General features: G+C 36.9%; 1 protein-coding gene across 2 annotated transcripts in view; it reads right to left on the bottom strand.

Annotated features, from left to right (window-relative positions):
* Positions 1–13,721, bottom strand: part of SLC26A7 (solute carrier family 26 member 7) — a 142,809-nt gene that overhangs the window by 104,278 nt on the left and 24,810 nt on the right. The window lies entirely within an intron of this gene.

Below are 13,721 nucleotides of genomic sequence, written 5' to 3'. Positions count from 1 at the left end.
AGCCTGGCTGTCTGATTCTAATATCAATAATTTTTACTGTTGAGCTTTTACCATTTTTAAATTAAATGAAATTCACTTCTTAATAAGCTCCATAGTTATCTTTCAGATATTTTTCAAGCAGTAGAAGCCACTTTTGCTGCATTTAAAATACATGAAAAGTTAACCAATGACCACTCCTTTCTTCTTTTTAAAAACCATCTGGGTTGCTTGTTTGCTGGTAATGTATCCCTACAGTCTAGTGAAAATACGATAAAAGTGATTATAGAAGAGTCAGTGGCAGAGGCTGTTCCAGAATTTCATAAAGGCATGGTGAGAGGTAGAAAGGATGGTGTTAAGGGGCAGGTCTTGAAGCTTTGTTAGTATTGGCAGGCTAAATATTTCCCCACCTCTACCAAGAAGCGCCTTTTGGCATTTTTAGTGTAAGCAACTTTGTAAAATATACTGTTTACATCAGCCATATGAAAAGCTAGAAAACAACTTTTTCTCATCCACTTTTCCGAATAAGTTACCTGATAAAAGTTATCTATCAAGAGACAGAAATGCAGAGTGTTCCTGAGTAAGAAAAAAATGTAGCCCACACTTTATAAGATCACACAGATTGACTAAATCAGTAGTGGGGAAGAAAGGCATATTTAGCAAAAGCTCCTGGATTAATCATATGGACACAACATTCTGATAAATACAGACAATACTGACAGGATCAAAATTGTTGAGAGGTAGACCCATTTGGCTGCTCTGCTTGCAACAGGCAAATGTAACATAAAGCTGGAAGCAGCTGTATCCTCTTATCTTACCATGTGAATAGCGTGAATAGCTACCTCCTGCTTATCTGTCTGCCTTATTACAATAACAATCATCTCTCTCTGTGTTTATCCCAAATAAAATCTATAACAAACTTAGTTTAAAAACTGGATTTTCCCAGATTTCATGTTCCTATCAAATTAAAGTGGGAATAATCAAGTAAAATATATTTAATTTTTCAACAGTCTCTAGACCTGTAAATTAAATACAAAATATCATGTTAGGAGATTCTACTAGAACAACCTCCAAGACCAGAAATCATGTAGACATTTCCTTTATCTCATATTACACTGATATTGAACTTTTACTTTAAACAACAATATCATTCGCCCTCAATGGAAACCCATTTCTCTGTTAATGTGGCAATGAACAATGGCCAAAACACAGGAGGAATGAACTAATTCAGATATACAGTACTGTAAAACATCAAGTATCCTTTCCACAAATAAGAACTACAAGGCCCAAGACCAGCCCCCACACACGTACCTCAAAAAAAAGGAGAGACAGCTCGATAAAGTTTCCTTTTTCTGATTCATTTATTATACTGGTTCATAATATAAACTGGTTACATAGTCTCTGTCATACATGCGTATGTGCACACACATACACACACATTCACACAAGCTAAAATATGACAAGTCCCCCCAAAATGGTGAATATCTTAATAAGTCGCTAACAAATTAGCAGAATTATCTCTACTTTCTCTGTAATAAAACATGGCTTTCAATTCAAATAAGAGCAAAATTACAACTCTCTAATGCTATTATTTTGGGGAAAAATATTGCAAATGCTGACAGATACTTATGTAACTTAATCTAATTTAGATAAGAGCAAAAGCAACAAAAACAAAAGTATCAAGGAATAGACACAGTGTTAGGCTAATGGGTCTCAAAAGAGGATGGCTGAGGGGATGGATGAAATCTTTAGATGGCTGATTATTTTTAGAGGGACAATTATTTAATGGTAATGTAAGGCTGATACAGCCACAAAAGAATGGTCACGAGAAGACTTTGAAAGATGTAATTTTTAAGAAAACATGCTTTGTAGATATGATAATGGTTATAGGAGAAGAGATTCTAGATTCCCATATCAAAATCACCAGTAGTCTCAGGGTTTGTGAACACTACCAACCTTTCGAGAAGCCCTTAGTGTGAAACTGAACATTTGCCACCAGTATGCCTTGTCCCTCCAACCCACGCTGTGCTGAGATTGGCCTCCCTAGGCACAGTGCCTGACCCCAGACCAAGAAGGGCCATGAAAGAGGTAAGTAGCTCAATCTCTGGCTCTGCTCCTATTATAATCTTTTGGCTGAGATCACTAGAAAGTGACTCAATCACTAGTAATGAGAAAGTGAACTATTTATCACAGAGAAGATTTATATATTAAGATTCAGATTTTTATTTCAGTTTCAGACTAGTTTATTTAGATTTACATGACCTTATAGCAAGTATTCAGAAAACCAAAGAAACACATATGGAGTTTAGAAATTGAGCAATGTATCCGAAGTTAGAAATTGGTGCTACAATTACATATAGAAAACCCCTCTGTTAGATACTCTATGTTTTGTTGGCCTAGCAGTCTTACCTTTTTATTGTAAGATCAGACAACTAGGACTTAGAAGCACTAGTTTTGTTCCCCTCAGATATGAATACAAGACCAACAATATTTTATAGACTATAGCCATTGGTTATGGAGCTTCAAATATGACCCAGAAAACTGGAGCTAACACAACTCAAAGGAGCAGCTATTACAGTAGAATTTACTGCCCCAGAAATGTCTATCATCTTCATAAAGCACTTCTGAGTGATGTTATGGGTTGAATTGTGTTCCCCTAAAATTTATGTGTCGAACCCCTTACCCTCAGTACCTGAGCATGTGATCTTATTTGGAAAAAGGTCATATCTTACATAATTAGTTAAGATGAGCTCATCATGGAATAGGGTAGGACCCTAATGCAATATGACTGGTGTCCTTATAAAAGAAGACCATGTGAAGAGACATGCAAGCACACAGGAAGAACATCATGTGACAATGAAGGCATGTGAACACCATGTGAAGATGAAGTCCTGTGAAAACACATGTGATGATGAAGGCATGTGAATGCCACATGATGATGAAGGCATGTGAGCACCATGTGACAATGAAGTCGTGTGAATGCCATGTGAAGATGAAGGCGTGTGAATGCCACATGAAGATGAAGGCACGTGAACACCACATGACAAGGAGGTCGTGTGAATGCCACGTGAAAATGAAGGTGTGTGAACATCGTGTGAAGATTGAGGTACTGTTTCCAGATGCAAAAGAATGTCAAAGCTTGCCAGCAAACCACCAGAAGCTAGAGAAGAGGCATGGAACAGATTTTCCCCTCCTGGCCTTCGGAAGAAACCAAACCTGTCAACACCTTAATTTTGGGCTTCTAGCCTCAAGAATAAGTTCCTGTGGTGTAAGCCACCCTGCTTGTGGTACTTTATTACGGTCACCCTACACAACTAATTCAGGTGACGATTTTTAGAGGGAGACAGAAAGTAAGAGGTCATTCGATGCTGGAGAGTTCAATCTCACTTTCTGCACAGGATCGAATCACTTGTGCTTAAGAAATATTAAATAATATTACAACCTTTGTACTTCTAATTCATAATCCCTGAATCTCTATAATATCATTTAAATTTTGTATTGGGAATCATAAAAGTAGCACCAATGAAATTTAGTTTCTAAAGAAGGTTATGAGGTTATGTTGCTAAATGTAAAGATAGTCTTTTAAGGAACTGCTTGCTTAATACTCAGATGTAAGAGTTAAAGTTTCATCCAATCTCTGCTATACACGGTACCAACACTAGAAATTGTGTTCACAGGGTTCTCAAGGCAATATTCTCAGGACTCAATATCTATAACTTTAAGGAGATGAAGCCTGTTTAATGTCTAAAAACAAATGTGAATAAAGATAGGCCAATCATATTTGGAACTGTGGTTAGTCTTTTAAAGCTTTATAGAATTAAGTTTCCACAAAAAGAAACACAATTTAATTGTCTCATTCGTCTCTCCAATTTCTGGTGCACAAGAAAGAAAATAATTGCAAAATATCAAGATGACTGACTAGGCTGATTAGCTCATGTAAAACCCTAAAGGCTCCTGGCCTCTACTCCCAGCCTGCTTCTAACCAGAGTTGCTGTTAGGGTATTCACCACATTTTTGGGGAATAAGAACACAGTGCCTCTTCCCAGATGATCTAACCCACCTTATTTGTGACCAATGACAGAGAAACTACCACTCAGAAAAACAATTATAAATTTCCACTATCTTCTACAAAAATAGAAAACTAAATATCTTCTACAAAAATGGAAAATTTTTAGTTTGGCTAGTTTCTATCTATATGTATCTATCTATATACATATATACATATATTTCTCAAAATTATGTTAAAGTACTGTATTCATTTTTTTTAAGTTGCCAAACCAAAACCAAGCAATGCTTTTCAGTTAGTTCTAAATATTGGGTTCACTGATGGATTACTGCATTTGGCGATGGTAGAAAAGGAACTCTAGGATTTGAGAAATTTATTTTAAAAGCAAAGCCAAAATTCTTGTCCTAATAAGTCTTACCACTCGATAATTCATAGTACTATCCAAATAATACCTTTAGTAAAGATATTTCACATGAATAAAAGCCAGCCAATGACAAAAGCTTAAGTATTTCTTATAAATACCTGAGAGTTGGGAGTGGAGATGGCAGAGTGATGTCGTGAATATTGAGCTTCAGAGTTATTTTTGCTTGCATTTAAAAACTTAAGCCTAGAATGGCTAAGGAGAGAAGCACTTTAAAGTTCTCATCCCAAAGAATAAAGGCTAAGTACCAATAATTTCCATAAGAGAAAGAGTTTTGAATTTGGAGAAAATACCAACAAGAAGACCGAAAGAAAAGAAATGAAAGATTCAATCCTGTGCTACATTCTTTGATCACCCAGTTAAGGTCCTGATGAGTAGCCTTTTCAATTAAAATGAAAGGGCATCTTTTATGAACAAGAGGAATGGAAAAGAAGGTGAACCTGAGGCACTTTTCTAGGTAACAATTAGAAAATAGGAATAGCTACCTCAGGAAATGTGAAGGTGTCGTACAAATTCTGTTCTCCCTCTCCCTATCCCTCTCTCCCTTCCCCATCTTTCGCTTCCTCCCTCTCTCCCCTCCTGGACTTCTCTCCTTCTCTTTCTGTATTTTTAAGTTTATCTCATATATTCTCTGGCTCTGAAAAAGGTGGTGTAAATATCTTGAATTCCTTAACACTAGGAGAGTGGAAAGATAAAAATCTTGAGTCAGATACCCTTCTTCTAAAAGTTGAGTTTTCCTTACACGAAAGTTCTAGAATGTTTTTAGCTCATATTTATGGTTTCATGGAAGCATGAATGTTTTTTTAAATTTTTGCTACTAAAAATAACTAAACAATAAAGGGGGAATGAATGACTGGATCCCAATTAGTCTTACGAAAAGGAGCAATGCTTACACTGAGTGCTGAATGGGGAGTAACAGATGAACAAAAAAGCATGAAGAGTAGATGCCTGAGGAGGAGACAAATTTAGGTAGAAGAAATGTGTTCAAAGGCACAGCGTTCTGAAAATGTTTGCTTAGCTCACTTGGGATGTAAAGCCATTTGGTATGCTTAGCAAAAGGGACGCATGTGACAAAGTGCCAGGTGATGAAATTAGATGGTAAAGAGCCTTCAGGATTAAGTGGTAAGAACTTACCTGAGATTCAGGGTGATAGGACCTGGAACCTACGAGACCTTTTGTTTCCCTCAACCTCCTCTGTGTTGTAATACAACAATCAGGTTAGAGTTGGCAGGGCCAGGAAGGAGCATCTGAAGTCAAAGTTGATGCCACAATCACAAGTGCTTAGCTGCATTCTCTTTGGTGCCAGAGGAAATCCAACAGACCTAATGACAGAGGAAAGAGCTTGCACCTCCTCAAGAGCTGAGCAAAAACTAGGATTTTGCCATTGATTAGGGAGAAAGGAGGAGGATTTTGGCCAGCAGAAGCATAGAAGTTTCCTCAGAGAACTGCTGTCTCATCGGCCTGCTGTCGCCTGGGAGGGGTCGTTCCATCCTGTGGCTCTAGAGAAGAACTGCAGCAACACGTAGAAATTCTGTAGTCAGAGAAGCCTTCTACTCAATCCTAGAAATGTCTTCTCAAACCTCAGCTGATTGGCCTCTGCCCACAAAGACAGAATCTGCCTTCCCTTGAACAGCTTCTTGTTCATTCCTGCTTGAGAGAGCCTAATGGCCAGGTTGATGTAGGTGCTGAGAGAACACATACCCTGATTAGAGCTAACTTAAGTGATTAGTTCTATTTTGGGTCTCAGAATAACCAAAGGGAGGAGATCAAACTGAATCTAACAGTGAGTACACCTGAATGAAAAATGATGGCCTCAGATAGCTGAGAAGCTGAAAAAAGTAATCATGTGCAAATTTTACCTCAGTAAGTGTGACTAAAAAAATAAGAACTCCCAAAGAGATATCAGCTAGCGAATACCAACAAAAGATGTACAACTTTCCAATGTAAAACATCAATAAACAGCTGAAAAGGTATGCTTAATATTCTGAAAAGCAAAATACTATCATTGTGGCCAGAGAGATGCAGTCTCTAATTAGGCCAGAGTCACTTCCTATCCCTCATGGCAGATAATGTTGGCTTATAGGAACCAATGACCCGAGAGTGGGAGGGAGATGATTCTCCAAGGTACCAGAAGAAAAAAGAAAAGATGTGGGTAAGAAACACCTCCACATACATTCATACCTTGATCCAGTGGCTTGGGAATCTGTTTCACATCCTATAAGAATGCATACCTAATATTGTGAATTTAAAATAGTTTATGTACTGGTTGAACATGAAAATAGAGGCAGACTTTTGTATTTGCCAGCAATTGGTTCCAGGACACCCCAGGATACCAAAATCTGCAGATTTTCAAGTCATTTATAGAAAATGGCATAGTATAGCCAGCCCTCCATATTCTAGGGTTTCGATGCTTATGGATACGGAGGGCCGACTGTAATTTCAATGCCTGTATCAATATAAAGATCATTAGACACACTTCTGCACAATTGTACTATGGAATATTATACAGCTCTTTAAGAGGCTAAGAACTATACCCATTAACTGGGAGACATGTCCATTATACGTGATTACACACGAAAAACAAGTCTAAGACTTATGTTTTGTATGATACTCTTATGTAAAAATCCAAAAAGAGGGCTACTGGTGTTTTTTTTATATATCTTTGAATCTTTATCACTTTGTACCATGAGTTCATAAAACCTATGCAATTTAAACATTTTTGATTAAGACTTTTTAAAGCAATCTGAACATTATCCTGAATTTTAAGGAAGCCATTAGGAAATTTTTTTCTAATGGGAGAAATTGTGATGAGGTTTACTTTTAGGTGATAACCACAGAAGTTATACAGAAGAAAAACAAGATTGACAGAAAGAGCAGTTAGGAAACTACCACAGATATCCAGGTTGTGGCAGTGAAGAAAGGGACAGCATTTCCCAAAGAAATATAGCTCATCATATATAAACGGGTGTTACACACACATATTTTAAAAACTAATCAGCTTCACTGCCTGAGGCTTGAGCACAGAACACTTTCTTTTGGAATACACCACAGGGCCAAAGGTGGCTGACTGGATCCAAAGTACTGAATTAGTCATGTGAAGAGACTGATCAGATGAAAAGAAGGAAAAATAAACCAATGGGAATTGCCAGATGCAGAGAAAAAAAAGTAGGGGAAAAGAGCATAAAGGAAGCCATGGCCAACAATCTGTGGTAATTCCACTGAAATGGCACTCCTGGCAAATAATAGAAATGTCCTTTTGACTTTGACAAGAGAGAGACCACTGGTGGCCTTGGAAAGAGTGCTTCCTGGGGAATAGATGATGTGGGGAACAAGGAGGAGCAAATGGATCTTGGTGGAAGAAGAGGCAGACAGTATGAATTCATCTTTGAAAAGTACCGTTCAGAAGAGGAGAGAAAGGCTTGGTTCTAAATGGGGACATGAGATCAAGAAAAGCTGAGTTTGTTTTCTTACAAGTTTTGAGGTACGAGAAACTTAAGCCAAGGGGCAGATCCAGGTTTTGTAAGTCCTAAATCTTACATATGTTGGGAGGCTTCCCACAGGAAAGATAAAATTGCACATAGAATTAGTTACCTTCCACATAAAAGGTGAAACTATAAAACAACTGGAAGAAAATATTGTGGAAAAGCTCTATGACGTTGGTCTGGGCACTGATTTATTTTTTATATGATGCCAAAAATCATAAGCAACAAAAGAAAAAATAGACTAATGGGATTACATCAAACTAAAAAGCTTCTGCACAGCAAAGGAAAAGAGTGAAGAGACAACCTACAGAATGGGGATAAAATATTTGCCAACCATACATCCAATGAGAGGTTAATATCCAAAATATGTAAGGAACTCAAACAACTCAAGAGCAAGAAAATAAGTAACCTGATTTTTTTAAATCGGCAAAGGACATGAATAGAAGTTTCTCAGAAGAAGACATACAAAGGACCAATAGGGTGTGGTGGCTCACGCCTATGATTCCAGCACCTTGGGAGGCCGAGGCGGGTGGACACGAGGTCAGGAGATTGAGACCATCCTGGCTAACACGGTGAAACCCCATCTCTACTAAAAATACAAAAAATTAGCTGAGTATGGTGGTGGACGCCTATGGTCCCAGCTACTGGGGAGGCTGAAGAAAGAGAATGGCATGAACCCGGGAGGCGGAGCTTGCAGTGAGACAAGACCACGCCACTGCAGTCCAGCCTGGGCAACAGTGAGACTCCGTCTCAAAAAAAATAAAATAAAATACACAACAACACTAATCATTAGGGAAATACAAATTAAAACCACAATGTGATATATCCTCACCTCAGTTAGAATGACTATTACCAAAAAGACAAAAGATAAGTGTTGATGAGGATATGAAGAAAAGGAAAGCCATGTATACTGTTGGTGGTAATGTAAATTAGTATAGTTATTATGGAAAACAGTACGGAGGTTCCTCAAAAAATTAAAAATAGAACTTCCATATGATTCAGCAATTCCACTGCTGGGCATATATCCAAAGAAAATGAAATCAGTATATCGAAAAGATACCTGCACTCCCACATTCATTGCAGCACTATTCACAATAGCCAAGATAGCAAATCAACCTAAGTGTCCATCAAAGGATAACTGGATTTTTTAAATGTGATTTTATATATATATATATATATATATATATATATATATATACACACACACACACACACACACTATGAAATACTGTTCAGCCTTAAAATAAGGGGATCCTATCATTTGTGACATTGTAGATGAATTTGAAGGACATATTAAATGAGATAAGCAAGGCACAGAAAGATAATTACTACCTAATCTTACTTACATAGGGAATCTAAAGAAGCTTAACTAATAGAAAGAGTGAAATGGTAGTTACCAGAAGCTGAGGAGGGGGTCAAAATTTGGAGGAGAATTGGAAACATGTCGGTCAAAAGGCAAAAATTTTCAGTTAGGAGAAATAAGTTCAAAAGGCCTATTGTACACTATGGTGACTATAGGTAATAACAGTATATTGCATACTTGAAAACTGCTAAGAGAATAGATTTTAAGTGTTCTTACAACAAAAAAAGTGTGAGGTAATGCATATGTTAATTAGCTTGATTTAGCCATTTCATAATGCATACATATATCAAAACATCATGTTGTACTTCATAAGCATATACAATTTTTGTTAATTAAAAAAGGCAAATATTTATTTAGAATGAGAAATCACACCAAATTATAAACTGTAAGAAGCTGACAAATTCCATCATCCAGAAAAAAATAACATCTTTGCATTAATTTCATGATATACTTCTATAATACTTTTACTCTATGATACCTCTGTATACATATATAGTATATACTTCTATATATTATGATTTTAGGCTGTATAGTCTTTGAACACTGCTACATATGACAATGATTTGTATAATATTTTCTATAGAGAGAATAGAAAGATAATTTTGGCTTTCCTCTTGTATGTCGGACATCTCTTATGCATCAATTCAGATGTTCTTGGCCTCACCTGTCTCTTGTAGCTCTGCAAGAGCTGTCTGACTTCCTGTGATGCAATCTGACAGGTTTGTTTTTTTTTTTTCTAGAGCTGTGGGGCTTCCCTGTTGACACCTGCTCTGGGATTCTGTTAATGCCCAGACTCATACATGCCAACTCAGAGGAGCACCCAAAGAATAAAACTTTGACCAATAAGAGAGTGAGCTAGAGAATAAATGTTTCCACTTCCCCCCTCCTCTTGCCACTGAAAGATGGTCTAGAAGTGACATTGATAGCTTTGCAGGGGGCATGGTCCCAGTGATATGGCAGTCAGACACTCTTGAAGGTAGTCAGCTCTATAACAAGCATCCTCTCATCTCTCCCTTCTAGTCTCTAGCTCCTGCCCTCTTGGTTTACACTCCCTAATGATACATGGTAGTAGCACATAAATCCTGACTCAGTCACTAATTTAGGGGGGAATAAGCCTAAGATAGCATTGTTTATTTAAGTTTGTTTTTTAATATTGATACATTAAAATATTTTATTTTAGCTTTGTACCAAGTTAATAATAATATGCGAAGTTTAAACTATAAAATTGAAAAAGCCTCCATTAAAATTCTTGATAGCTGTAAAGTTTTAGGGAATTTTAAGTTTTCTTATACAGAAACATAAATATTTGAGTTGCAGACATTAACAAGTTTATTGACAATGTTCTGGTTATAGGGCCATATTATAAGTTCTATTTTATGTCCATCAATGTATTTTGTGGCAACTTTTTCTTACCCAGATTGTAAACATATTGCAGCCACTTTGATGCCACTGGACGTAAGATGTGTGACCCAAATGAGGTTGAGTTGGGAAGAGACATTGTTCTCAATTTATGTTAAAATATCTTACTTTTAAAATTTTACAAAAATATATGAGCATGAAAAAATATTGACTTTGAAAGGAGCATATGCAAATGGGGATGCAGTATTGAACAGGGCAGATAATGAGTAAGCAAATAGCAGTTTTATGCATGAATTACCAAAGGCAGTGGGAGAATGATTAGCCTCCACTTGAGAGAGATGTTCAGGAGATAATGCCTTTGTATGAGAGGCATACATAATATATACATACATAATACCTGTATGTATATACAGGTTTTAAGAAAGGCAAACAGGTAGAGAGAATATTTTGTGAACATTTTGAAAGTGGGCAGTTTATTCGCAAAGAAAGAGGGGTTCCTGAGGGTGCATTAGTAAAGGCTGTCAATGAAGAAATCACTGGAAGTTCAAGCCAGGGAGAAGGACACACATCTCAATATTCGGAGGAAAGCAAGGGAAAAGAGGGCTCATTGAGAAAGGACTTGATTCCATGTCAAGAAATCTAAGGATGACAGGAACCAGAGGCATGCATGTGTGTTGAAACGCAAATATACATGAAATATACATTTCTTTGTTTCTTCTTACCATTTTTACTTCAGACTCTGAGACCCCCAGGTTAGGAAGAGAAAGTGACAGCAACAGTGGTTTCTGGTTTTCTGGGTCTCAATGTTAAATGGAAGAAAACCAAAAGTTTCTGTGATATGGAAGGAAGCAGATGATAAGATGAAGTGCATTTTTAAAAATCATCAATTTATGGCTTTGTCTGAGATTATTGGCCAAGGAATTTTTTCTGCTTCAGCAAATTTTAACCCAAGTAGAAAGAGGGACAGTCAAGTGTGAATCCTGATGAGAGTCCCAACATAGCTTCTAACCCCCATAAAGCCCAATTATTAGAGGAAGGAAATGAGAATGGTCAGTTCAGGTCCAGTTCAGCACAGAAGGAAGAAATAATCTTGGCTACAAGGGGGCTTGATTTAGAGAAGAATTTTGATGAACACCATCTCCTACTCCTAGTATCTGCTAGAATTTTCATTGTAGTTATATTTAACGGAATCCAGGATTTATAAACAAAAATGAGGCTCGTAGCACCACACTAAAAATCAATGACTTCTTTGAAAAGTAAAAAAATGTCAAATGAATGCAAGATAATACTAATAATAAAATAATATACAAATGCAAGTTAGTAGTGAATTTGTTTTCTTAAACTAGATTTTCAAATTCTATGAATTATTTTTTCAAGATCACTAATAAAAAATGGCATGTCTTTCTTTTTATGATTTCTATCTTTTGATATTTTAGTAGAAGAGATGTTACTTAGCTATATTCAAAATTTTAGAAAAAAAAAGAAGTAATCCCTTGGCCATAAAGTGACAGAATTATGTAAGTAAACATCACACCATGCATGTGGGATGATATCACTTTTCAGATTGTGATTGTTTAATTAATTCAAAAATTGATTATATATGGCCATCATGCTCTGAAAGGGTTAATTTACTACTTAAAGATAATCCAGTTATTTTCAGAGAGGATTAGTTAGCTCACCGGCTTCAAGAGGATAAGTGTGCAATAGCAAACATTAAGGCCCACATGAAAATGAGGAAATACCAAGCAAAGGAAAAGGCACACAACACTAATCCCTGACTGTAAGCAAGACTGAGAGGCGATTGTCTGGTCAGACCAGTGCATACAGTCATGGTGCAGGCCAGCACTCCCTTCTCACACAATTTACCCATAGAGGAGGAAGTGGCTTGGACCTCTGATATCATACCAAAGCAGTAATGATGTTTCTCTTTGCACAGTGCCATTCCCCAGCAATTCCTCCAAAGTTTATGCACAATAAGCTAAAAGAGAATGATCATGGATCCACATGTATCACGTAAGGATACAAAATGTCATTAAAATATTCTTTTAGGCCAGGCATGGTGGCTCACAACCATAGTCCCAGCTCTTGAGACACCAAGGAGGGTGGATCACTTGAGCCCAGGGTTTCAAGACCAGCCTGAGCAATACAATGAGACCCTGTCTCCACAAAAAATTTTAAAGAAAAGAATCAGTGAAAGATGCATGCCTGTAGTCCCAGCTATGCAGGAGACAGAAGTGGGAGGATCATTTGAGACTAGGAGGTCAAGGCTGCAGTGAACTATGAACATGCCTCTGCACTCCAACCTGGGCAACAAAGCAAGACACTGTCTCAAAAAAAAAAAAATAATAATCTTTTACACAGTTATCGTGTAAGTGCTGGCTACATGCCCAGAGGCCCAAAATTCTATATTCTATGTTGTTATATATTACAATTATATATTCTCTATATATTATACATATAGACAGTGAGTCTAAAATGTTAATTATGCTATATGGTATCTTTTCCTATGCTGTTTTGGATTTGTTTGTTTTCTTTTTTTGTTTCTGTTTTTTAACCAGATAGATGAGGGTGAGGGAGATAAGAGAAGTGGAAGAGAGACAGAATATATGCGCATTTATGCATAGAGTACGTGCCGATGTTAAATGGTATCTATCCAATAATTGATATAAGTGATATATGGAAGTAAGTTTCAAAGTACCCATCCTTGGCAAATATGAGGTAAGAGACTGCCCTTGAAAAAGATGTCTAGAATTTGTCTAACCTAATTGTTTTTGAAAGATTTCTTGCAAAGCTAATGTTCTCCACCTCCTTATCTTCTTACCTTCAGGTAGCAAAGCTAAAATCTAGAGGTATAAAAAATTCTAGAAGTGTCTAGAATTAAGCACTTTGTATGCTTAATTCACCTATCTATGTGCCAGGCACTGGAGATATATCAATTAACAACTCTGCTATGGCTTGAAAGTTTGCTTCTTCCAAATTCATGTTGAAATTTAGTTGTCAGTATAACAGTATTAAGAGGGGAGACCTTTAAGAATTAAGTTATGAGGCCTCCACTCTTGTGAATGGACTAATGCCATTATTGAGGGAGTGAGGTCACCCTCTCTTGCACACACT

This window comes from Symphalangus syndactylus, chromosome 7 (assembly GCF_028878055.3).
Source record: "Symphalangus syndactylus isolate Jambi chromosome 7, NHGRI_mSymSyn1-v2.1_pri, whole genome shotgun sequence".
In the NCBI taxonomy this organism is placed as follows: Eukaryota; Metazoa; Chordata; class Mammalia; order Primates; family Hylobatidae; genus Symphalangus; species Symphalangus syndactylus.
This window is presented reverse-complemented; position numbering and strand designations above follow the sequence as displayed.